This window comes from Limulus polyphemus, unplaced genomic scaffold (genome assembly GCF_000517525.1).
Source record: "Limulus polyphemus unplaced genomic scaffold, Limulus_polyphemus-2.1.2 Scaffold58, whole genome shotgun sequence".
NCBI lineage: Eukaryota > Metazoa > Arthropoda > Merostomata > Xiphosura > Limulidae > Limulus > Limulus polyphemus.
In genome coordinates, this window is record NW_013665668.1 from 1,371,602 (window position 1) to 1,376,892 (window position 5,291).

Consider the following 5,291-nt stretch of genomic DNA (forward strand, 5'->3'; position numbering starts at 1 on the left):
ATGTCACCTTGACAAAACTTTGTTAACAACACTGTCTAAAGCAAAATAATATCAACAATGTTTTACATAACAAATCTGTAGTGGGACCCTCACAGCACGAGTAATATCGCTCGCTGTTTTAAAAAAGAAGAACCCCCCCCCCTACAAATAGACAACACGCAATCTTGACTACAGTCTTGAAGTAAAAACAACCAATGATTATATCTTAATGAACTACTTGCCAAATATTATCATTAACTTGTATAATTACAAATTTCAATATATTATTAAACTATATAAAGGCTGAAACTTTATATTTTAATTTAATTTTTGTAAAACAGAACATTTAATCGTGAAATCAACTTCGTCTTAAATATTTTATGTTTCTCGTTGTTTCAAATAAAACAAGTTAATGTCATTTCAAGGGTATTTTAGACAGTGTAGACATAGTAGAGTTTTTCCTGCCTGTTTCGGCTTATATTTTGAAGCCTTATTCAGCTGTAAACTGAATAAGTCCTCGGTATAGAAGCCGAAACGTCATCCAACTCTTCAAGCCAAAAACTCTACTAGAATTAGTGAACCTTTTAAATAGTGTTTTCACTTATTTTAATTTCTAAAAGAGTAAGAAAAATATTAATTTTTTTCCTTAATGATACTGATAACTTTGAAGATGGAAGTTGTTAAATACGATTAATTAGTGTAATTAGTTTCCTTCTTACAATATTGAATTACAACGAAATCAGAGTATAGTTTGAGGCTTGTTTCCCTGAAATAGGAAAACCTCGTTAAAACTTACATTTTAACGGTTTAAACCTAAAATCTGTACGTTATTTATATCAGTTCTATAGTATACCTAAAGGCGGACGTATGAAAGCTTATCTATCATCCAAGTAAATGTTTCTCTCCCCAATCAGAAAAGGGGTTTACGTAATAAGATATACACACAGCTGGGTTAACAGATCTAAGTAGGAGGAGCTTCTGTTTTCCTTTAGTTTCAGTACTGATGACGTCGATATCGTGACTAATAAAAGTAGCCTGAAATCTGCAAGAGGACAGAAGAGACGGTGAAGTTGACTAGCAGTTAGGAAACTAGCACTTGTTCGTAAGTATACTTGTGTTCTGATATAAAAGTAAAAATAAAATGATTATTGTCTAAATAGTTTGTTCATTTCCGAAATTCAAGTGTTGTTTTCTAAAAGCTGAGATTGTTTTTTTTTTTTTGTACAAGAGTATCGCGGCCTTTACTTTTAAATTTTGTTAATTACCCATTTTAAGTGTTGGTTCCTCATCACGCAATTAAAAATTTTGAAAATAACTAATGAAATTTGCCGTAATTTTTGTCAAACATAATGTCTCTCTTATCAACACTTGAAGTTCAACACTTGTTATATTAAACTTCCTTATCATACGCCCAATCGCACGTCTATCACTCGCATGCTTTTCCTGTCATTGAGTTCTACAGAGACTCTCTACTCAGAGCCACGAAATTTAAAAGTATTGATTTATACACGTTATTATTGTTCTAGCGTGAAACTACACAACGGGCTACTGCTCTCTGTCCATCGCGGGGGATAGAGCCTTGATCTTAGCATTGTAAGTCTGTAAGTTTGCTACTGACCCACCAGGGGATATACTTATTTATTCATAAACACACACACACAAAATACAATGATTCTGTTTCTCGGTGAAAATATTCTTATGTTTTTAATTTAAATGAATGAAAATAATTTAAAAACTGTAGTCATTTTTTGTACCACACACTGATTTTTTTTTCTTTGTTCTCTGGTAATTCCTATCATCTTATACCTTTCAGGCACACAGTGAAATATACTTAAAGGGTTCTCCTACTCCAAAAAAACCAATCCCTCGACTCGCAATCTGCGGGTCGCGGGTTCGAATCCCCGTCACATCAAACATGCTCTCCCTTTCAGCCGTGGGGGTGTTATAATGTGAAGGTCAATCCCACTATTCGTTGGTGAAAGAGTAGCCCAAGAGTTGGCGGTGGGTGGTGATGACTAGCTGCCTTCCCTCTACTCCTTCACTGCTAAATTAGGGACGGCTAGCGCAGATAGCCATCGCGTAGCTTTGCGCGAAATTAAAAACAAACAAACCCAAAAACCAATCTTTGACTACAGGAATGAGGAACTACTGTTTCGTTCACTATTTATCAATATTATACAAAGAGTAGACAAAGGTTTTTTCTCAAGACATTATCAGAGATGTATTTACTTAAGTTAGAACTGTCTGTTTATCTAAAGCAAGGTCAAGTGCAGATCAATGGTTAGCATGCCGGACTGTGGAATTGAGGATCCGTGGTTCGCACCCAGTTACCGCCAAAAAAATCGTGCTTCGCACTTTGGGGCCATGGGTGCATTATAAGAGTGACGGTTAAATCCCTCTATTTGATTAGAGTAGCCCACATGCTGGTGGTGGATGGTATTGACCAGCTGCTTTCCCTTTAGTCTATCAACGAACAACATCTAAACCACTTAAATATTCAATATGATATATCACGAAAGCCTCTATCTACGACATATTTGATACAATAAAGCGTAAAACTTATGAAATATTGTTTCAGCGTTGATTACTTTAACAGGTGTGTTAGATTTCATTGTGAGATATAGAAATATTTTATCATTTTTCAATAGCCAGAAGAAACGTTACGAAACAATGTCCCATACAACCTCTTCTATTGTTTCCCTGGTAACCTTGGTTGCCCTGGTAACCTTCCAGACCACGGAAGCCTTCGGTCGAGGACCGTTCCGCAGCCTCACGCTCGTGAAAAAACTTGCTTCCAACCCAGAATATGGTGGTGGCCTTCATCTGGCATCACCTGACGTCATTTATGGATTCGACCAAACCACTCCTTTCGACTGGAGGATAGCACGAAATCCATTCCACGAGTCTCTGAATTACTTGACGTACCTGGATCATCTTGTGAAGAAAAAGTCCGTGGACACCGAAGACGAACACCAAGACCAAGAACTCAAACGTGACGGAAACAGGAAGTTCCAAACCCAAGGTTGGAGGAGATAAATGGACAGGCAATGTCCGTTTACGGAACCGTATATTGCTTTGCATAGTTATATCCTAGATAAAAGCTAACTGACTAAATTTTTGTCCATTATTGGGAAAATATAGATTTCCAAAACGTATGATTAAACCGACAATTTTGTTGTTCTAAGTAACTGAAGTAGTATTTTTTTCCAGTAGTTACGTAACATAAATATTTCTTCTACTTAATATTGCAGAGACATAAATTTGAATTAGCGATGAAAAGTGTTACCTCAACTTTCTTTGTAAAATATTGACCATGTCATTCACTTTAACCAATAGCATCAGGTGATATACGAATAGCTAATTCTGTTATTATTTATTGATTATCCAAGATACTTTTCCTGATACAGAAAAGAATGAACAAGATGGTTTCTTTTGCTGTATTATTATTATTTGTGAACAAATTTCCGTTTAAATAAAGTGTATGTGTATGAATCAAAAGCTAAGTCTTTCACTTTTCTTTAACACAGTTTTATATAATAAAAAACGTAATCCGCCCGAATCAAGAAGTTCCAGATATAAGAACGCCATTAAATTTGTTTGTTTGTTGCGAAGTGCAAGGTCACACAATGGGCTATCTTTACGGTATCCAAACACGGTTGTTAGCGTCATAAGTCCTCAGACTTACCACTGAGCCACCGGAACTCAACACCTTTACTGTCCCACTATTTTCGCCGGTTGTCTAAAATCTGGAATTATTTTTTTCTTCAAGAAAAAGTGTTTCTAGGGATTTTTTTCTCATAAAAGATGAAATGACATTGAGATTATGTATCGGTGAGTTAAGATCGTAACGTTCCAAACACGTTGTTTTAGAGTTTTATAATAAACGTATTGCTAGACACTTTAATATAAGTTTAACACTGTATTGTAGTGCTAGACGCTGTATTGTAAAATTTTGCAAGAATGTACTTTCATTTTCATAGAAAATATATTTATTTGGAACAAAAATATTTTCCTTTAAAAAAAGATAATTAAAACATTTTTTTTTTTGAATATCGTTCTTGGGCTAACAATATAAAACTATGATAGTTAAAAGGCTAAAATTTAGATGAGGTTGACAACTTTGTAGACTCAGAGAGTTGGGTTAAAAAGTACTTTTCGCGATGCAATTATGATCAATTGTTTAACAATTATTGAAATTTGTTATCATACAACAACACTAGAAAATGTGGCCTTCAATTTGGCATGGATAAAACTTTCTTCATTAACATCCTTATTTCATGATCGTCGTAGTTTGAAATGGTGTAAACCAAAATACAATATATATGAGTTTAATTTCTATCTTAATCTACAGATAACGCTGTCTACGCAGTTTCAGTTATATTCATTTTCATAAAATGCTCATCTTATTTATCATAATGAACAATAGATAACGTTAATAAAGTTTCAAAACGGCTTGAAACAACTGTATAACGTTTCGATAAGCTTTTGTCATCATCTGGGACAAAAGCTTGTCGAAACGTTGTATATTTGCTACTTGTGATGAAGTTTATTTCATACACTTTTAAGCCATCTCCAAAATTAATTTTCTGATTCATCGTCGTCAAATAGATCGCGCTTTTACGATTTTGCACTTTGCTATGTAAGCAAAATTATACATAGTTTCATTTGTACTTCGTATTGCTGGAGTATCTTATTAAATGTTTGAAAGTTAATATCTATACATATATTTCTCGTAATGTTAGTTATTACAAGATAAATAATAATTAAATATATTTTGAAAATTATGTACATTATGAAATGATTAGTATCATCAAGTTAGGGTTAAACGGTATCAAATGTAGGCGTAACAAAAGATTTCCCACACTGAAGTAGATTCAGTAAACTACTGTTAAAAACAACGAAGAATGAACAATATAGCAGAAATTATCTATAGATGTATATATAAATACGTACGTGCAGATAAGTATTGTGATGTTGTAACAGCAAGCGAAGATACTAAAGTGGACATAGGAAATGGTAACATTCTGAAAATATCGTAAAAGACGTAGCTTATACTGATAAGTTAGGCGTGATTTGGAAAAATATAAAATGAAATACACTGAATGACAGACTTTATTTATCTAAAACAGAAAACTCTAAATTGAAGAAATATCTTTCTTCCACATCAAATGCTTACAATAAAGATTTCATTCGTATGTTAGAAAACTGCGGTAAACTTGCATCTTGTCGTAACAACAACAGGTACAGTCTTGAATAAATTAATAAAATTGCCATCTTGTCGTAACAACAGCAGGTACAGTCTTGAATAAATT

The 5,291-nt window shown here is 33.8% G+C and overlaps 1 long non-coding RNA gene across 1 annotated transcript; it reads left to right on the top strand.

Annotated features, from left to right (window-relative positions):
• Positions 1-308: 308 nt before the first annotated feature.
• On the top strand, positions 309-3,477 carry LOC111087075. Its single transcript, XR_002611797.1, has 2 exons — positions 309-1,081; positions 2,628-3,477. It is a non-coding gene; the product is annotated as an uncharacterized LOC111087075 (long non-coding RNA).
• Positions 3,478-5,291: the final 1,814 nt, after the last annotated feature.